We start from the raw sequence: 22,539 nt of genomic DNA, 5'->3' as shown, positions 1-22,539 counted from the left end.
CAAAACGAAAGTAAAACGCATACCGTTTCTCGCTTCTTATTGCTCAAAAGTAATTTGACCGTATGAAATGCATAATATAAACCTAGAAACATATACGTGAGCAGTACTTAAGCACTGTAGTATCGGTGTTAAGACATACCTCTCAAATACTGTAAATCAAGTTAAAAATATCTCAAGACCGATTCTGGTCGTAATGAAACCATGCAAGGGAGTTTTTATGTCCGTTGCAGTTCTTTTGCAACATGAATATAATTATATCGTTATTAATTTCTTGAGATACGCGATTCCATATTATATTCCCTTTTAATCAAATTCTAAAAGTATGCTTGTTGACTCCGGTATCACGTTAGTTAAAGACTTCGAAGCTTACAATGTTTAGGGAGAAATGGAATACCGGTGTGTATTTTTTTCTTTAAAGTACCGAGACCAGCCATATACTGTATGTTTATGTTAAGATTTCCCTTCAGTGGTAAAATTAGATATGACTATTCAATACTTAAACGGGCACAGTTAAGACATTAAATATACATATACATATTGTATACAGTACAGTTTGCATACGGTAATATGTTTATGTTACGCGATTAAAAAATAAATAAATAAAACTGGAAGGTCCAGCACCACCATTATGTTTATATGGTTGTTTTTGTTGGTTGGTTGTTATTATGGTTATTAATAATACGATCTATAGTTGAAATCTGAGCCTAAATAAAAAGAAAAAGCAAGTGATTAGGTTTATGAGCAATCTAATTACTTATTCGTTTAAAACGCTATATAAAATAAAGTTTATTATTAATTTGCTGGACAGAGCGGTGAACATTATTATGCATAAGACAAAGATAACGATCCTGATCAGTTTAGAAATCTGTGTACGCTGTAAGGTTTTTACTTCTTAAACTTTTAAAATACACGTTTTGAATAGAAAGAAATCCTCTTCCTGGTAGTGTGTATAGCACGCCAGCACGTCTTTTTTCTTCAATCAGAGGGGTGTCAGATAGTGTCAGCCAATCACCATTCTGCGTTGGGTAGCAACGGGTGACTGTTCTCAGGCGGAAGATGTAAACAGCTTAATGTTCGTGTTAAATATTTTTTTTTAATTCAATTAAACGGGCACAGTTAAGACATCAAATATACATATACATACTGTATACAGTACAGTTTGCATACGCTAATATGTTTATGTTACGCGATTAAAAAATAAATAAATAAAAATGAAAAGTCCAACACCAGCTGGATTCGAACACACAACCTGCCAGCTGGTAGTCACGCACCTAGACCAGTAGGCTACAAGACAGCTCGCATGATCAGGTAGGCGAAACAGCCTTTCACAGTCCTGCCGCAGTACACGGATATAATCATACCGTTATTAAATTCTTTAGATACGCGATTCCATATTATATTCCCTTTTAATCAAATTCTAAAAGTATGCTTGTTGACTCCGGTATCACGTTAGTTAAAGACTTCGAAGCTTACAATGTTTAGGGAGAAATGGAATACTGGTGTGTATTTTTTTCTTTAAAGTACCAAGACCAGCCATATACTGTATGTTTACGTTCCAAAATTAATATCGTTTATGGCCTTCACACGCGTTACAGTATGCTCCTATTCTTTTTATGCTCAGCTACTAAGATTTCCCTTCAGTGGTAAAATTCAATATCTACAACGGGCACAGTAAAGGCGTTTACAGTAAGTCTTTCTACGACAGACCAACGGACCACAAGTGCCCCTGTCGGTCAACCAATCACGCACCGCGGTATCGCGTGTCATCTTACCTGCGGTATCTGTACTGCGGTGTCTGTACCACGCACTTTGAATGGCTGCATCTGTATGAAGAACAACACCCCATCATTTGTTGCCTATTAATACCTTAAAGAATTTTACGCTTGCGATGTGTGGAAATTTATCTCAAACTTTCGAAAAAGCTGTCGCGAATGTGTTATTCAAAATAAACTGTGTCTTATTACATTATTTTAAAAACTAAGACCAACCCTGCGTGTTTAAAATTTCTTTTCTGGGCAAACACATCATTTGTGTTTGCGTTGTGTGTTAATATTTTTAAAGTTTAAAACTTATAAACTGATATGTGAGTACTTTTCGCTCTCGATAAAACAAGGGGGGGTCATCACAACATTGGTTGTGATGCGTTTTAAAGCATCACAACCAATTGAAAAATGTCTTGTGTTATGTAGGCGTGGTTACACCATTGGCGCATATTCTTAAACGCTCCGGACTGACAGGGTCGCAGCGCGTCCTTGGAGCTGTCAGACACCGCCCCTTGTTAGGAGCTGCGGGGTCTGCTACTCTACAAAGTGAAGAGGTAGGCGGCTAAAATATTTTTTCTGATCGTGGAGTTGTTGTATCGGTGCTTAGCGTATGTCATTTTATTACTTGGTCTTCTTTTTAGCAAAACCCGACCCCACCCTCTGCACCCTGTGACAGCGGCGGGGGTGTGAGTTCAGTTGGGGTACCAGATGTTAAAGAACTGCCGGGTGCTAGCGATGATACCACGCTACAAATGGTAAATATTAACGAAAAACCTTAGCTCAAAAGTGCGTTAAATGCTCGATATTTTAGGTACATAGCATGTCTATTTTTTAAGCCTTTCTTTTCTTTTTCCTTTAATAGAATAAAGAGGATGTGGACGGGTCAATCTTCAGCCTACCGGCACAACTGAATGTTTTGTGTCTATGCTTGTGTGTTCGGCCAAATGTTAATAAAGCTGATGCCCAACCAGGTTTAGCTAACGATGTCCCTAATGAGCCCGATGTTATGCCCCAGATTGTGAAAGCAGTAGTTTATTGCATCTTCAAACACTGTTTAAAGGGGGTCCTGGTTGATGACTGCCCGGCCTGTTTGATTGACCATCCTGGGCAGTGGGGTCACACATGCCTGTCTGTCGGCTACACAGATGGGTTTGAAGATGTGACGTTTGCCGCTTTAGAAATTTATAAGTCTCTCAGTTTAGCCAGAATTTTATCGACTGTTCTGTACACCGCCAGGTGTCTGGGTTCGTACACCATTAGAAATGACACTGAGCGGTGCATAAAACAGTTGCTGAAAAATATAATTGAGGACCGCTCCCCATACGAGCATGTACACACCATACTTGAACGGCTGGATGAAAAATTAGTAGATGTGACTTTTGATGCGTTGCAAAAGAAACACTATTCTTATTTTTACAGACGCAAAAAAAAAGATCTATGTAAAATGTGAATACAGATTTCACTCTGTTTTACAGACCCGGGTGTGCCATTGTCCGAAGAATGAAGAATTTCGAATGTATACGTCTGAATTCTTACTAAGAGTGCTTTACACACTTCTCTCTACAAAGCTTGATATGCAAAACAAAGAGTCGAATGCTAATATCCTTAAATTTGTTAAAGAGATAGATGTGTATGTCAAGAACTTGAGTGAAATTATTGCAGATCTGATGTTTTCAGATCAGAAATGGAAGCCTGGGGTGTAGGGGAAGCCTACAGTGTGTATTCCAAAATACAGTGTGTTTTGCACAGAACCTGTGGTAACACCATCCCGCTGATTACGCAGGCAAATGTTTTTGCTCTGGTAGATCGGATCGCCCAGTGTGGTTCGCATGGCTTTAGACATGGGGAGCGGAAGGGGGTTATGAATGCTTTTTCAGATGCCTCAAAGTTTCTCAGCAATGTTGGGGTGGTGGTTACATGTACCGAATTAATTGTCCGCACCAACATTTAATCGTTGAATGCAAATTGGAGCCGGTAACGCGTGTGTGCTGCGTTGTTTTAGTGTTTGAAACACCTACTGTTGAAATAAAGCGGTTCATATTTCACATGGTGTTTGTCCTGCGAGTTCTTTCCGTGAGACTTTACGCAGTCAGTGTGTGTGTGCTTACAACCCTGCTGCTTTTGAGACACGGCTTGTGCAGCGTATAAGCAGCCTGGGCGGACAACCACTCGGCCACCCGGCCGCGGCTGGCGCCACTCACACCCCGGGATCTCGCAGCTCACACCAGACTCTCCGTGCCGCTGTAACTTCCCGATTCCCTAGGTTTATAATAGAGCGCACTCAACCCCGCTGCAGACATGGTCCCCTTCCAAACCAATACACACTTTCACACACCTAAAGCGAGGGATGCGCCGCCTTTGGGCTTTGGGACCCTGAGGCTCGGGACCGACTGGCCGGGGGGGAAGGCGGGAGTTCCGACCCTTAACAACACACCATTGGCTCCTGAGGGGGCGGGACATGCACAAATAACAACACGCCATTGGCTGACAAGGGGGCGGGACAGCCAACCACCGCTGACTCCCATTGGCTGGAAAAGGGGGCGTGGTACCTGCCAAAAGTTTGACGAAAGGTGTCGCTTTATACTACTCAGAACACATGTAAGACTTACACACAGCTTTTAATATGCTGTAGTGAATTTGCAGGTATCCTGGGGAGGGAAGAGAACTGATATTAAGGAAATACATATTTAAAGGGGATGTAAGTATTAAATGTGTTTTGTCACATCTGGGTGTTAACTGAATAACTTTTTAGCATTATTTTTTGTGTTTTGACTCTATACTTGTGTTTATCAGGAGACAGCAGAAATATTGATGTTTACATTTATATTCACATTCCCAGTGATATTGACTTAGGTACTCCACTATTTACTGGTGTCAAAAGTTGAAAATCTCTGCAAACATCAAGAAGGCTAAGGACGTGGAAAGAAACAAAATCACATTTAGAGAAGGTAATGTTTAGATCGGATTAATTCGAAGTGTGTCTCTGGGTGCGTTTGATCTACCAACGTTGTGTTTAACTGAAGGACACCCTGACTGAGTGTGCCATAGAAACTGACATTTTTTGTATTTTTTCTACATTCACAGATTTTTGGCTAAAGTAAAAAAAAAAATCGTTGTCATTTTCTTGCCAGCTGGCAGTAATTCTTTTGCACTGATAAGAAAGATGAGCATTTTATCTTTCGCAATGTGTGGATTTCTTGAAAAACAAGTTGTGCCAAAAGCGAAATTAAAAGTTCATTTAAACATAATGCAGAAGCATATTGTCTGTAACAATAAACAGTGGGCAAAGACAGGAAGTAAGGCACTGCTGGGATTTGAACCCAGGATCTCCTGTTTATTAGACAGGCGTTTTAACCAACTAAGCCATAGTGCCAGCAAAGCACTGCCTTTTTTCAGCCAGTTGGACACACTGCTCTGTTATATCTTCGTTCGGTGTGCGGTGAGCCTGCTCACTGAGCAAGTTGAGAAAGGATGTGAAATGGCTTTTATCTGCCAATTTCATTACCAAGGAGCTCAATATGCTTTTGATTATCTACAGGGTGTCTAGTGCAACACAGGCGATGGACTGCTGGGATTTGGAGCCAGGATTTCCCGTTAACTAGACAGGTGCTTTAACCAACTAAGCCACGGCGCCGGCAGAATTCTCCTCTTTTACTGCCCCTTGGACACACCGCTCGGAGACACCTGCGTTCTGTAAGCTGAGTCGGCTGGCTGAGCATGTTGCCTCCTTTACATTCTGGCCCCGACACTAAGAGAAACGTACAGAAATGGCTTTTATCGGGCACTTTTCATGTCCAATGCGCTTGACATCTCCCACGGGCGACAGAGTTCATTTACGACACTTCCTTTCTTTCTTTCTTCTTTCTGTACTCTTTGATGAAAAAAAAACGAGTAATCATGTAAGGGAAAATGTCTTTTTTCATGGAGAAAACGTGCACCAGGAAATGTTGTGTTTAGAAGAAGTGAGTTAACATGAAAAGTGACCTAATTTACCAGAGCAAATGCTCACCTAGCAAGGTCTGCTTTACTACTAGAGAGACGTAGAGTGAAAGATGTGATAATTTCACGCCGTTGTGGAACAAAACGCTATTTTCTTTTAATTATAAATCAATTAGAAATTCAGAGCGACACATAAAGGCTTTGTCTGCTTAAAAGTGATGATTTTTAAAAACTGATAAAAATTTGGAAAACACGTTTCTCACGTAGAAATTTAAGATGGGGGTGGGGTATTACTAGTAGTGGCGCTGAACTCACCATGGTGCAATTCATTTACGTGACGGACTAGTGGTTTAATGGATAACGCGTCTGATTTCGGTTTATTAGATTGTCGATTCGACTTCTACCGGGGTTGTGTGATTTAAATCAGGCTCCTCAGAAATAGAAGTCCGTTATGTAAATAGACCGCACCTGAAAGCAAACGTTGGGTCTGGTTTCCTTTCTTTCCTGCATGAAATAGCAAATCGTTACAAAAAACACCAGCTAATGTCCAATAGCGTTAGTCATTTAAGCAAACATGAATATACTGTAGGTCTTGGTACATGGGAGTGGATTTCAACCACAATTAAAAAAGGACAAATTGTAATTACAGGCTTCAGACACTTTTTCATACAAAAGTGACCAAACACTCCCTAACTTTCAGGTTTGCTTGAACCTGTAACAAAAACGAGGTCTGAAACTTCCATTCTCTGATATCACTGTCTCTAAAGCCAGTGATGTTTCACGGATGTGCAGTGTGCCTTTTCTCTTGTCATGTTCATGATGATTCGCTGAATAAACTCCTGACTGGGTGTTCTGTACTGCGCTGTTACTTCGTTCAATTACCTATGTGGTGTACAGATAAAACCAGACTGCATAGTGTAATTTCCAGGTTCGGCACCAGCAGCACCTGCAAACTCATCAGCTGACCTCGACGTGATTTGAACATGCAACCTTCTGATCTGGAGTCAGACACGCTACTGTTGCGCCACGAGGTCGCTCGCCACACGTCCTTTTAATTCCCCCAAAGAGAACAATCAGTGTCCCTGAAAAATATTTTTTTTCATTCTCTCCTGTGTGGAGCGCCGCTCTTCCAACGAGGGTCTCTTCTTCCCCGACCACAGATTATTCTTTCCGCCCGGCTCTCTCACAGAGAGCAGACACACCGTCTCCACTGATGTGTTTACTACATCTATAGATCTCACCCCCTACAGCCCCGATATTCCTGGACAGGATACTTACCACCAGCCTCGTGAACTTCTCATCTTGACCTCTCCCAGGAGGAGCACAATTAACACAGAATCCTCTCTCCATTTAGCAAATAACACAAAACACTGTTTACCTGTCAAGACAGAAAACCAGGCTGCTCCAGGTGAGGCTTGAACTCACAACCGCGGCATGACTCCACTAATCATGTCATTTTACAAAGCCTGAACCTGGAAAGAGATTGGAAGCCGAGAAGTTATGGTGTTTTTTTAATACTTGCCTACTCTTTCAATTTTTCCGTCAAATCTTTTATTTGGTAGTACTTTCAATTGATGTTAATCCTTGTCCCGGTGCACGTTCTGGGCCATGGTGCATCTTGAATAATGTTCTTATAGGCTTCAGTTTGGAAAAGTGAGCTCTTCAGAAGCTACCAAAACCGCTAATGGTTACATAACACTTAATGCAAAAGCAACGTTCGGGTTTGAAAAAAAATATTACTTGCTATGAATACAAACACTGTTACAGGAGGCGTGTTAGGGATATTTTAGCTTAGATCATCAATTCATCTTACATTTCTTCTCCATCTATATCAACAGCGTAATCGCTACTGAGTGCTAAAGGCAGGTCCTGGCAATACAATCTTCTTTAGAAAACATTTTTAAAACTATTTCCAGTACCATACGTAAAGTAAAAGATAGCGATTGCACGCAACAAATAAAATCTCTTTTCCAGGGACGTTGTAGTTAGATGCAAATTACAATCGAAAATGTATCAGCTTTAACATTTTCTTTTGGATTCACAGGACAGTCAGCATGAGTCATCAAAGAGCCTGTAGTGGCAAGAAGTTTAAAAGCGCACAAGTGATCTGTCTTTGGTCAAAGGAATTGCTGGAGCAGTAGGACGCAGAGCAATATCTAGCAGCTGTAGACGATGTTTGGGGAAGAGATAATTCTGTTTTCAGCACAGGGAGTGAGAATGAGCTCAGTCCGGCTCCCAGCAGAATCCATTCTGGTTTGGTTACTGTTAGACTGTGCGTCTGAGGCTCTTTGGATCGCAAAAAATAAGTTCACAATACGATAAAAAACACAGAAAGCACAAACGTAATAATATAATGATACAAAATCAATACCAAATCATAAAGCCAATTAAGTACCTATCCTTTGAAAACAGTGACATTTGTATCTACTTTTGAATTACAAATCAGACAGCGTAGTCCCTTAATTCAAAGATCAGATCTTGGCCAAAACAAGACAACCAGATGTTAGCTGAATTCGGAACAAGAGCCTCTGCTTCATCGTTTATTGAGCTTTTGATCAACGTCTGAGTGAAAAAGATTCGCTATTTTAACTATTTGATTAAAGTTCACAAAAGCACCTTTCTTCGAGCTGGAGTCAAAACAGCGACTTAAGGATTCCTAACTGTTTCTAATACAGTCAGCTGCGCTACCAACTGAGCTATCGAAGGGATTTAAAGTGCTCCTCTCTGGCACATATTGCCCAATGTAGTGAAACATTCCGGGTACTTAAATTCCAGTTCGACATCAAGTTTCCAACTCGTTTCCTTAGACTTGTTTACCTTGAATTTAAGCCACAAACCAGGATTCTACTGTATAATCTTCCAGGGATGTTACAAAATGTTTGATGGGGCATCAATCATTACAGGCGGAAATTCACTCCTTTTTTTTTCTCGAGGCATCATATTAAATGATCCATTTCATTTGGATCAAGAAGAGGATCACCATGAGAAATAGAACAAACTGTTTGATTCTTTCTTTATTGGGAGCTGTATCACAGCTAATGCATGTAAAGCCTTCAGTATGCGATAGTGAGAGCTCAGTTATGCCAGGGAGTGGGAGTGAAGAGAACTGAACTGAAATTTAGCAAATTCATATTTAAATAGAGTGTAAATCATCAAAGTGTTCTGTCACTTAAAACTTATTATAACACTACCAGGAGTGGGGATTGAACCCATGTGGACATTTGTCCATTGGATCTTAAGTCCAACACCTTAACCACTCGGCCATCCTGGTCTACAACCATATGCTCTTCAGTTGTTTAACATTTAAATATGATTCAACAATTAAAAAATATTAAACCACAAAACCTCTTAGAGTTGCGAGAATACTTCCTTTGTGTATAAAATACATTGTGAATGCTTTCTTTACTTTTTCGTTTTTATGACATTTTTTTGACCGAGCACGAATATTCTTTTGTCCATATCTTCCCAATGGAAGCACAGAACGCCGTCAAACCAAATGCATTTTAAAGACCAAGACTTGTGGATATTTCCACAGCCTCTACATCAAACTATCAGTGGGCTAATTATCTTTTTTTAAACCTCTGGTTTTTCATCGATGCATAATTACGCACTTACTGGAACCCGGAGGACCGCTGTGTACAGACGTTCACAACGCGAGAAACACTGTTCAATACGGCTTCGTGCGAAAAACCTGTATATGACCATAGGAAGCAGAACAGCGCAGTCTCCAATTACCCAGACTGTAAGCACAGAAATAAAGCTTTGTTTGATTTCTGAAACCCTTCCTTTATGCCCTGTTTTAATTCAGTTAAGGGTCAACTATATTGACAATACTACTGACAGCAGGAAGATTAAAATATTCTTTACTCAGCAGCTTATTAAAAACAGCTCCCATGATGTTCAAACCGATTTTTTACACAGAACACTGACACAGCTTTTCGTTCTGAATCTCTTTTTCTTGTGCTTTTATTTAATATGGCACAATGCACTGGGATAGGGGTATTCTGTTCACAAACCAATAGCATTTAAATCACAGCACCCACAATGCTGCAAGTAAGTGTTTTGCACACTAAGCAGGTCTTCTGACTTTTCCCAGCTTTGTGTTGGGTTGTGGAACCTTTATTTTTTATGATTTTCTGTAGATAACACTACAGGTATACACTGGGATAGGTGGGTCTTTTTCATGGCTCAATAGTAATTCAAATACAACAGCCACACTGCTGAAACCATATGTTTTACATACCAGACAGGGCCCCTAACTCATACAACCTTGCTGTGGCTGTGGCCTCTTTCTTTATTTTTTTATGATTTTCTGAAAGTAACACTACAGGTAATACACTGGGAAGGTGGGTCTTCTTTATGGCTCAATAGTGTAGTGGTTTGATGGGTTTACAATTATTAATTGTAACAGTAATCACGAGGTTGTTCGTTGTAGCTTTTAGAAAATCAATCGTCAGAACAACTAACAACGCACACACACGGGTTCGATACACGAGATACATTTATTAATATAAATTGTGCACCAAAGATATACTAGTCTGCCTGGATACGAGCGGCAGACCTTACTGTGAGGGTTATCAATATACAAGGTATATAATCTCGAAGAGATGCAAACACAAAGAGATACACAACAGAGAATATATGTCAATATATATCGTTCGGTTACCAAATCGCTAACCAGTGTTATTACCCACTGTTACTCTAAACTCGGAAGTAAATACATTACTCATGAATTAAATTGATAACAACTTGTGTTGAGGTACAATTGAATTCTCGAGACGCAATGTAGAACATGGGGTTTACTTATCCACTGTGTATGGATTTGGAATCTCCCGCCACGAACACCAAACCAGCTGACAGGCTCTGTTGCAGCCTCTGTTGCAGCGGTTGTCCAATGGGCGTTGTGTCGGCGTCCTCTGGCTACCGGCCAACCAGTCAAGGTGCAGCTCGGAGTAGGATGGGCGGAGGAATCTGACTGCGGCGCGCAGGGCAGTTGTTGCTCCGAGGGGATCTACCAGGAGTCCGGCTGGCTAGTAGAAAGTCTCTATGCACAGAGTGTGACCGCGAGTCCTCACAAGTCACTCTTTTGCCCGGGAAGAAGCTGGTTCGTTCCCGGTCCAGCGCTGCTTCTGAATAAGCTATTCAGGTTGTCAACGAGGGTCCAACTGTAGGCTGCCGTTGATCAAGCGGAGCATTCACGTTGGTAGAATTCTGAGTACGTACGTGATCCTCGGCCTCGCGCTTAGAACAAAGTCCAAGTCCTTTTGCAGACAACAGCAGTTGTCACGTGATTGTCTCTGAGGATGCGCGAAAATGGCCAAGGAGAGCCCCGATCTGAGCTTGCGCTCCCTTTTTGACCAAGACCCAGATGTGTGCTGATTGGTTGAGAGTTTGGCGGGCATTGGAGACCCACATGGTATTACCACGCCCTGCCAGTCCCTGATTGGTTGGTCAAGATGAGATATAATTCACTTACTCTTGACACTTAGGAATGCAGTCCAGATGTCCATTCGGCACTCCCTAGACTGATAGGTGCCAATGGATGACCATTGATCATGATAGCCAGGCTTAGCTAACTGCATCCCCGTCTGGGAGCTTGTTCCTTATCAAAAGAAAACATCTTAAATCAGCCTGCATGAATACTTTCTCTGTGGCTGCACCACAGAGATGGAGGGTGAGATGGGGCCTCCTTTGGGACAGCATACCAACGCTTAATTCTGTCTTATTAACAAGCATTGCCGCTACAATAGCAATTCAAATACAACAGCCACACTGCTGAAACCATATATTTTACACACCAGACAGGCCCCCTAACCTCATACAACCTTGCTGTGGCTGTGACCCCTTTCTTTATTTTTTTATGATTTTCTGAAGGTAACACTACAGGTAATACATTGAGATAGGTGGGTCTGCTTCATGGCTCAATAGCAATTCAAATACAACAGCCACACTGCTGAAACCATTTGTTTTACACACCAGACAGGCCCCCTAACCTCATACAACCTTGCTGTGGCTGCGGCCCCTTTATTTATTTTGTAATTATTTTTTCAATATGGCACCATTAGACAGCCGGTACATGGGGATAGGGGGGTGGTATTCACGAGTCAATAGCTCTTCAAGCACAACAGCCACAGTGCTGCAACCAGGTGTTTTACACACCAGACAGGCCCCCTAACCTTATACAATCTTGCTGTGGCTGTGTCCCTTTCTTTATTTTTTTATGATGTTTTCAATATGGCACCATTAGACAGGCGGTACATGGTGATAGGAGGGTGCTATTCACGAGTCAATAGCTCTTCAAGCACATCAGCCACAGTGCTGCAACCAGGTGTTTTACACATCAGACAGGCCCCCTAACCTTATACAACCTTGCTTTGAGTTGTGGAACATTTCTTTATTTTTTAATGATTTTTTTACTGTAATCAAGTGTTGTGCTCATTAATAAAAATAATAATAATTGCTTACACTTATATAGTGCTTTTCTGGACACTCCACTCAAAGCGCTTTACAGGTAATGGGGACTCCCCTCCACCACCACCAATGTGCAGCATCCACCTGGATGATGCGACAGCAGCCATAGTGCACCAGAACACTCACCACTATCAGTGAGGAGGAGAGAAGAGAAATGTAGCCAATTCAAAGAGGGGGATTAGTAGGAGGCCATGATTGGTAAGGGCCAATGGGGTTACACCCCTACTCTTTTCAAGAAACGCCATGGGATTTTTAATGACCACAGAGAGTCAGGACCTCAGTTTTACATCTCATTCGAAGGCTCACACCTGCTTAGCTTCAGTGGGTTGCCAGTTGTGAGTTGCAGGGTGATATGGCTGCTGACCATAATCAGCAGCCTTCAGTACTGAAGCAGGTGTGAGCCTGGTCAGTACCTGGATGGGAGACCTCCTGGGAAAAACTAAGGTTGCTGCTGGAAGAGTGGCTAGTGGGGCCAGCACCACCATTAGGCAGGCCTCCTGACCTTTCACAGTCATGCTTTGTTGTGTGAAACTTTAATTATCTTTTTAGGATTTTTTGAACATGGCAACTTCCACCGAGATGGGTGGGGGGTGTCGGGGTGCTCTTCAATAGCTTTTTCATCTATACACACAAACGGATGTAACCAAGACACTCAGAACCTGTCACGCAGGGGCTGACTGCTGAGGATAGGGATCCAATGCGGTGCCCTTGGTAGGGTTGGCGCGAGACGCAGGCGTAGTCGGAGTAAACAGGCAGGGGTCCGAGTCCGGGAAGGCGTATTTCAAAGAAAACTCAGTCTTCACTCAGGTTGGGAGATTGTCAACAGAGATCTTTAATATAATCAGCTGAAGGGGAGCATATCACAGAGAAAGGGTTTCCCCTAGCACTCAAGACATGCTCACTAGACTGAAGTTATACTTTCCTTTTTTATACATTAAAAGTAGGCAATACTTTAACATATCAAAGGAACATACAGGGAAAGGGGCAGTGTCAGAAGTCAAACAAACAGGACAGGGGGGTGCCATTTGGCATCCTAAAATCTGTTTCAATTTTCTCTGGTTGAATGGTTGTGAGGAATCACAGGCTTTAGTTTGCACCTAAGACAGTGGTCTTAGGTGCGAACAGAAAACCTTTCCCACGCATAGTCACTGTCCTGACCTTTTGACTCGGTCTTCCACACGTAGCACAGGCGTAGGCACAGAATCGACAGGCGAAGGCGTAGTCGAGGGACTGGCAGGGGTCGGAGTCCGGGAAGGCGTAGAAGTTGCGTCGGTGTGGATTCAGAAGGCAGAGGCGTAAACGAAGAGACAGGCTGGGGTCAGGATCCGAGAAAGCGTAAAACAGGCGAAGGTACAAAATCGAGTGGCTAAAGCGGTAGTCGGAAAAGCGGGGTCGAGGTCCAGGGGAGAAGTCGTAGTAAGGCAAAGGTGTAGTAAGTACGTAAGCTCCTGGAGAGAATCTCAATCGTGAGCAATGACCGGGGGGCAGATGAGGGTTTAAGCAGAGGACTGATTGACACGTGCATGTTTGGTACGGGGAGAGCTCGTAGGAATGCGGGAGCGCTTGCCTGCGTGAGGGAGATTCGTGGCAAAACCAACAGAATCAACCTGAACTCACAGAAAAACAAGAATGCCCCCGAGACACCTGCACCCCCCCCGGACCACTCTGGTATCAACACCCCCAAACCCATCCATACCAGCTAACAAGACTCAGAATCGGTGCAACCCTCCAACCTGGACCAAGAGCAGGATGGGACAAGTACCTGCACCACACTACACACCCCTCATCCAGACCAGCAGGACAGCCAGACCACAGACAGCACCATCATGTAACCCCCCTGTTCATTCCAACAGAAAAGCTGAACTGACCCCCACCAGCATGGCGACGCTGCAGCTCTGGTCACACCAGCAGGCCCAATGGGCTCAGAGCTGGGGGACATACAGATGCAGCCATTCAAAATGCGTGGGCGATACCGCATTATTTTCCGGTACGCTGTACGCAGTCTACCGCAAGTTACCGGTAAATACCGCGAGTTACTGGTAAATACAGCTAGTTACTGTAAATTCTCCTATAATATGACAAGCAAAATAATAGTATCCAGAATTTCAGCAAGGTGGAGCTAATAAAGCTCAACCTCTCATGTTTGAACTGTGGCCATCAAAGTCTTTAACGAAGATATTACTAATAGTATTAATAATGAATGACCTTGGACAAGCTGTAAGTGTAAACTCAAAGTATTGCCCTGGTCAACATTCTTTTTTTCATTGACCGTCTTTGTAAAAGTAACACCACAGCATTTCGCAATCACGCATTTGTTTCCAATCATGCAAAGTACAGTAATTTTTGAGAATCGATTCACCATGCCTTTCACATGCTCATAAAAGAGATTGATTTAGGAACATAAACATATTACCGTATGAAAACTGTACTGTATACAGTATGTATATGTAATGTCTTAACTGTGCCGTTTAAGTATTGAATATTCATATCTAATTTTACCACTGAAGGGAAATCTTAGTAGCTGAGCATAAAAAGAATAGGAGCATACTGCAACGCGTGTGAAGGCCATAAACGATATTAATTTTGGAACATAAACATACAGTATATGGCTGGTCTCGGTACTTTAAAGAAAACATACACGAAACATGGTTTCATTATGACCAGAATCGGTCTTGAGATATTTTTAACTTGATTTACAGTATTTGAGAGGTATGTCTTAACACCGATACTACAGTGCATAAATACTGCTCACGTATATGTTTCTAGGTTTATATTATGCATTTCATACGGTCAAATTACTTTTGAGCAACTAATAAGAAGCGCGAAACGGTATGCGTTTTAGTTTCGTTTTGTGCTGGGACCCGTGGATTGATTAGAGATATCAAGTACATACAAGTCATTTTTTAAATGTTGTAGTTCGTCTTGTAAAAATGTTACGAGTACATCATCTATCAACAATTACACAGGTTCTGTTTCCATATTGTGGATTTTGGTTACGTAATATTATTTTCTAGATTTCACGTTGTGAATATATGATTTGGGCAAACAGAGCCGCAAAGAAGTACATTATGGGTTGTTGTTTTTTTTTTGCAGTTTTATCTAGAACAAGCGATGCTTAAACCTTTGTCTGATTCTTGTGAAACTATCCACATGACAGTTACAGTACCTAGGAGTTGACTTCAGTGATGTCACTGATGGGATGTTTCTAAAAATCCATCCTCTGTAAAACGTCTTCTCTAGTTGTCCTGCATATGTATTCGCTAATGAAGCTGTGTGTTCTGAGCCTGGATCTCTACCTTTCTGTATGAACCAGCTTAGAGGGCTAAAGACAGCTTGTGTTTAAATTGAGTGTAAGGCAATTTGTGCTTCTAAAGTCATGGTCAGCATTTATTATTGTACTGTGCTGTAAACTTGTTCTGTGCCTAGTCACATTATTTTATAGCGTTTTTATAGCGTTATCAAATCCGGTGGCGCTGTGTGTTAGTTTCCTGACACCCATGTCACATGGTCTGTGATTGAAACCTGTGAAACCGGTTTAATTAATCACAGCCAGCACTCCGGCAGAGAGGGGGTTGTACTCGTAAAGTAGAAGCAGGCGAGATTTCCAGCGAAAGACACCTCCCCCTCCCCCCCCACCCTCATACGATTCAAATTGTATTACAGCATTGTAATTACACATTGTAATTGTATTACACATTGTACACATGCTTAAAAGAGAAGAGAGAAAATGCAAGCCTTCTTCAGGTGTGAGGGTCTTCTGCTCAGAATGAAACGCTAAAATGTAATGTAGGCTCTGAATGGGTTCAATTATGATTTGGGCTTGATTAAGGTCGCTGCCTTTCATCTAAAACCCTACTTGAATCCTTCTAAACTAAAAATCAGTGTTAGTGAGTTCTAAATAAAGAGGTATCCAGGTAACAGTGAAACGGGCGGACAGTCTGGGGAGATCGCCCGTTTTCCATGTAAATAGTTCCCTGGTTCCGCACCCCTTGGTGTTTCCCTCTCTCTCGGGTCACCTGATCATTAGCTCGAAAGATTTCAGTGCTTTGTGTATATTCTAATGGTAGTGGGGGAAGGGTGTGTGGGAACAGGTTTTGTTGAAATTGCATTGGAGATCTATGTTCTTCACACCTGAAACATTTTCTCTGAAAGCATTTTCTTCGCAGTTTAACCAATCTTGTTACAGCATGTTACAGTTTACTATTATTAACCATATTAATTTTAAGTGCTTAATGCCATTTTTTGACCAGGCACGATATTCTTAAGTCCATATCTTCGCAAGGGAATCAGTGCGAATTGCAATACTAATTAAATTAAAACTACTAACTACTAACTAATACTAGCTAATTAAAACAAACCAGAAATGTGTTGTTCTGTCTAATGACATTACAAGTGGAAAGATTACAGATTTTAATCGTCTTTAATTTTGTTACGTTATACATTTTAGAAACGTTTCATCCATACAAACACCACAAAACTATTTTCGATTGTATTTCTGAATAGTATGTTACACTTAGTTCACTGTTTTAAATACATCTAATTAAGAAAGTTAGGTGTTAGCATAAACTATTAGCAATCAATAATATTAAATTTAGCACTGTAATAAGCTGTTGCACTTTCCCCCGCATCTTGTAAAAATATATTTTCATTGTTCAAATATACATTAAGTCTGACTATCATATAATAAGTTAAATACAAAACTAAAGAAAAAATAGGGTTAAATATAATTCAAAATATTTTGCTAACAATGTTAACTGTTTATGAATAATAAAATGTATTCCTGTGTGTGTGGGGTTTACATGTTCTCTCTGGGTTACATGGTTTTTCTCCATATGTGTGATATGACTCCCTCTCGCACTCCAAAACATACTGGTAAGTTAATTGGTTTATGGGAAAACTGGCCCTGGTGTGTGTGTGTTTGTGTCTGTCTGTCCTGTGATGGACCTGCGCTGTGTCCAGGGTGTATTCTGCCTTGTGTCCGTTGCTTACTGGGATAGGCTCCAAATCCTCTGTACTGGATAAAGAGATTAGAAATGGATGGAAGTAAAAGCACTGTGTGAATGGAACTATACACAGTGTTAGAAACCCACCATGAAATGGCAGCATCTCACTGAGAATAAAATATCTTATAGTGCTGGCTTAAGGAAACAGCCTTTCCACCTCTCTTGCACATCAGTATCCATACCTAGTTATTTAAACAAATTGCCTCTAATTATAAACATCTTAATATGCTGGCTCTGTGGATCCGCATCAGCTATGTTTGCCCATTCCTTCAATTCATGTGCATCCAACACAGTTCAATGCCAGCAACTACACATAATCTAAAATACAATCCTTATTTCAGTATCTATGTAAACATATAGTCTGTTAACTTCATCATCTTCATCAAAAGTATGCCTAACCCCATTAGGAAGTGTTCTTGTTATAAGTGTATTCCTCAGCTTTCCCCAAATTATCTTCTTCTTGCCAACATCTCTAGTCTTTTATCCTGCAATAACTCAGCCAACACTTAAATCTCCAAAAGCTGCTGGTGTTAATTTCTTTAAATCACAAATATCATGTGTTATTACTGGCCATGTAATACTCTGCATTGTGGAATAATAGTTTATTTTAAAGGGAACTAGAGAAACTAAGAACTAGAGAAATCAAGAAAGGCTTTTTTTCTAGAATTAATAAATGCACATCCTGTTCACTGGGGAAATTAAATCCACACTGAGCAATCTTCAATATGTTCAGAATATGACAGCAAGAATCCTATCAGGGATGCATTATACCTGTTTTCAAGTCCTTGCACTGGTTACCTATCAGATTTCGAGTCAACTTCAAAATCCTTATCCTCCTTATATACTGTCCTACAACTGTTATTATTGATCACCGAATTATTGTACTTGACATGACTTCATTCAGCCTTTCCTGAACGTCTTTGACAGGCAGAGAGAGTGCTGTTTCTGGTGCGATCTTTTGCAGCTGACATTTCACTGTTTTAAACGAACAAGAAATTAGATTGCTCATAAATCAGTTATTCTATATAAACACAGCGTAATTGCCCTCCGAAAATCCTCTTTTTCTTGTTCGTTTTAGAGACCTTGATCTAAACTGATTTTAGATGTCAGAAAGGATTTATTTTCTCTGTATTTCCTACATTGCTTTGTCGAGATTTTAACTTTATATCTAGGCTCAGATTTCAACTATAAATCGTACAGTAATTAATAGCAGTAAAAACTGATGTTTTGCGCCCTCTTACCACAAAAATATATGTTTTGTAGTTGGGATTAACTTTATTTCGTACGCGTAGCTACTCCGATTCGGACACCGAACAGTTAAAGATGGCGGCAAATCAGACACCCAGAGAGAGGGGGGGGGGGGGGGCGTCTTCTCGCCTCCATAACTAAAATGCCAAATAGGAGTGGCTTAAGCGACATACACAGTCGTGTAACTGACAGTTTGAGGTAGCCTATCGTGTAAATTTCGCTTTGTTGCTGATAGGTTAAGCTTTCGAAACTCTGCCCCAAATTCATGTGACTGATTTTTTGCCCTGTTTCGTTGGTTAAACGCAATGATCACAAGCACCACCATGGTAATTGGGATGTGTAGTTTTTAATTCCGTTTGAATTATAACTGTACTTACTGTCTTCATATTTGGCCAGGGCTTTAAAGAGAAGGCGCGCCAAAAAATTTCGGTGCCGTCGTCTCCGCTTTAAAGGTACCCCCGTGCTGGAAGAATTTGACCTCGGAACGTTTGCCCAGCGTAGTTATAGTGGACATAAAAACAAGAGTTCGCTGGCATTATATCCTAGAAGACACAGACCGGCGCCAGACCGGTAAATGCTTGATGAACTAGGGATTGGACAGTTTCCAAGTGCTTGTACAATCGATGGAAATGTTCAAATAAATGTTCAAAAGAAATAAACAAAATAATCATTTATTTCTTTATTATATTGGCTAGCTAATGTCCTCTCTTTGCTAGTTAGTGGCAGTGTTTCTGCGTTGGGTAGCAACGGGTGACTGTTCTCAGGCGGAAGATGTAAACAGCTTAATTTTCGTGTTAAATAATTTTTAAAAATTAAAATTCATTCTATACAGCAATCACATATTTGGGTACCGTTTCATAAAACTTTCATGCTTAAAATGTTTAGGGAGAAATGGAAGACTGGTGTGTATTTTTTCTTTAAACTATCAAGACTAGCCATACACAGTACAGTTTATGTACATACAGTAATGTTCATGTCCTAAATTAATATCATTTATGACCTTCAGATGCGTTATGCTCCTCTTCTTTTTATGCTCAGTTACTAAAATTTCCCTTTAGTGGTAATATTCCATATAAATATTCAAACCTAAGCGGATTGAAACGTGCACAGTAAAGACAATAAATGATTAAATCTATTCACTACCAACCAATGCACCACGAGTGCCCCTGTCAGTCATTTTGGCCAGCCAATCACTTACCGCGGTGCCCTACGGTGCCCTGCGGGTTGGTTACTGTACCGCGGGTTTTTAACGCTCATTTTGAATGGCTGCATCTGTATTTCACTTCAGCCTTTCACTCATGCTTCCTTCCAATGAGGACGGAGCTGCTGGAGAAAGGGCGCTATAGAGGATCGCTGTGGAGAGCTGCTGCTGTGCTTTGACATCTGAGCTCTGTGGAAAACGATCTCAATACAATTCTGAAAAACGCGACTCCCCGAACGCCAGCCGAACAAGTCTCCACAGCCGAAGCGCTGTGTCTCTTTTCAGCTGGCGATAAACCTTTCCTCGATCCTTTGCGGACTTGTAAAACTGTTCATGATCAGAATAAAAAACGCTCACGCTAATACACAAGCACCCGTGTCTCGCCAAAGCTGACAAATAAACAGACGGACAAGCCGCACTGCACGTGTGAAAAGGGGAATGAGCGAGCGAGCGGGGATAGGGCGCCTCCTGCGCTTAAAAGCTTACAGCACCTGGTATTCCCAGGCGGTCTCCCATCCAAGTACTAACCAAGCCCATCCCTGTTTAGCTTCCAAGATCAGACGAGATCAGGCGTGCTCAAGGGGGTGTGGTCGTAAGCTTGAGCAAGGCTCGCTGGCACTCTTCTTATAGAGAGGACAGCTCCGTCACCTCTTTTACGACGCTGCTTTTTTTCCCTTGCGTTTTTCTCTTCTTCCCACGTTCTCTCTCTTCACTGCCTTCGTCCCCGCTCTATTTCACTTCAGCCTTTCACTCTTGCTTCCTTCCAATGAGGACGGAGCTGCTGGAGAAAGGGCGCAATAGAGGATCGCTGTGGAGAGCTGCTGCTGTGCTTTGACATCTGAGCTCTGTGGAAAACGATCTCAATACAATTCTGAAAAACGCTACTCGCCGAACAAGTGTTGAAGTGGAAATCTAATAAGTCAATTGATCTTTAAAATGTAGAGAGCTTTGCAAAAAATATATTGGTGCTTTAAGATACTATATTTCAAGGATGTAAATGCTGTGCTACAGTACGTGAAAATTTTAGAAAACAGTGTACTGTTTAGGTTACTTTAGAAGACAATGTACCAAAACAATATATGCTGTCTGGGTCGTTAGAATTAGCTGAAAGTAACTGATTAGCTTTGAATAACAAATCTAGTGCTTCTTCTCTCGCTCTATGATGTAATCTGTTTTGTCTTAGGGAAAGGGGAAGTTTTGAAGGGACAAAGCACTGAGCTTTTTTACAGCGCAACATCTTATAAAAACCCTGTACTGCTTGTAACAAATTGAGTCTCTGGTTGCACTGTGCGAAGTGGCAGCAGGGCTCCCAGTCTTGCAATATTGAAATAAAGACCTTACTCAGGTGAGAACTCTCTCTTGTGGCTTCCTTGATAGTTATATTTCCACGACAAGAGACAACCTCACTGTTCCTCAGGCTGGAACAGGAGATCACACTGTATTATTATTATTAGCAGATAAACTCACTGTTCCTCAGGCTGGGACAGTAGATCACACTGTATTATTATTATTGAGAGTCTGGCTCACTGTTCCCCAAGCTGGGACAGGAGGTCACACACTGTATTACTATTATTGAGAGACAGGCTTGCTGTGTGTTCCTCAGGCTAGTACAGGAGATCACGCACTGTATTATTATTATTGAGATACAGGCTCACTGTCTATTCCTCAGGCTGGGACAGTAGATCACACTGTATTATTATTATTATTGAGTGTCTGGCTCATTGTTCCTCAGGCTGGGACAGGAGATCACACTGTATTATTATTATTATTGAGTGTCTGGCTCATTGTTCCTCAGGCTGGGACAGGAAATCACACACTGTATTATTATTATTGAGAGAGAGGCTCACTGACTCTTCTTTTGGGCTTGGACAGGATATGACACACTGTAAAATTATTATTGAGAGAGAGGCTCACTGTCTCTTCCTCATGCTGGGATAGGAGGTCACACACTGTATTATTATTATTATTATTATTATTATTATTATTATTATTATTATTATTATTATTATTATTATTGAGAGACAGGTTCACTTTCTATTCCTTCAGGCTGGGACATGAGATCACACACTGTATTATTATTATTGAGTGTCTGGCTCACTATTCCCCGGGCTGGGACAGGAAATCACACACTGGATAATTATTATTGAGAGACAGGATCACTGTCTGTTCCTCAGGCTAAGAAAGGAGATCACACACTGTATTATTATTATTGAGAGGCAGGCTCAGTGTCTCTTCCTCAGGCTGGGACAGCAGGTCACAGACTGTATTATTATTATTGTTATTGAGAGACAGGCTCACTGTCTGTTCCTCAGGCTGGGACAGGAGATCACACACTGTACATTTATTATTGAGAGACAGGCTCACTGTTCCTCAGGCTGGGACAGGAGATCACACTATATTATTATTATTGAGACACAAGCTCACTGTTCCTCAGGCTGGGACAGGAGATCACACACTGTATTATTATTATTGACAGATAAACTCACTGTTCCACAGGCTGGGACAGTAGATCACACTGTATTATTATTATTGAGAGTCTGGCTCACTGCTCACCAAGCTGGGACAGGAGGTCACACACTGTATTATTATTATTGAGATACAGGCTGACTGTCTGTACCTCAGGCTGGGACAGTAGATCACACTGTATTATAATTATTGAGAGTCTGACTCACTGTTCCCCAGGCTGGGACAGGAAATCACACACTGTATTATTATTATTGAGAGACAGGCTCAATGTCTGTTCCTCAGGCTGGGGCGGGACATCCCACACTGGATTATTATTATTGAGAGACAGGATCACTATCTGTTCCTCAGGCTAAGAAAGGAGATCACACACTGTATTATTAATATTGAGAGGCAGGCTCAGCCTCTCTTCCTCAGGCTGGGACAGGATGTCACAGACTGTATTATTATT

At 41.4% G+C, this 22,539-nt stretch overlaps 2 non-coding genes and 1 pseudogene across 2 annotated transcripts; all 3 read right to left on the bottom strand.

Moving 5' to 3' along the window:
• Window positions 1–6,664: 6,664 nt before the first annotated feature.
• Window positions 6,665–6,736, bottom strand: trnaw-cca (transfer RNA tryptophan (anticodon CCA)). The gene has a single exon. It is a non-coding gene; the product is annotated as a tRNA-Trp (tRNA).
• Window positions 6,737–8,890: 2,154 nt separating this feature from the next.
• On the bottom strand, window positions 8,891–8,973 carry trnal-uaa (transfer RNA leucine (anticodon UAA)). Its single transcript has one exon. It is a non-coding gene; the product is annotated as a tRNA-Leu (tRNA).
• An 11,131-nt stretch (window positions 8,974–20,104) lies between these two features.
• Window positions 20,105–20,223, bottom strand: LOC148668852 (5S ribosomal RNA; annotated as a pseudogene).
• Between the last annotated feature and the right edge of the window lie 2,316 nt (window positions 20,224–22,539).

The sequence above is a fragment of the Lepisosteus platostomus genome, chromosome 5 (assembly GCF_059453375.1).
Source record: "Lepisosteus platostomus isolate fLepPlt1 chromosome 5, fLepPlt1.hap1, whole genome shotgun sequence".
Lineage (NCBI taxonomy): Eukaryota > Metazoa > Chordata > Actinopteri > Semionotiformes > Lepisosteidae > Lepisosteus > Lepisosteus platostomus.
This window is presented reverse-complemented; position numbering and strand designations above follow the sequence as displayed.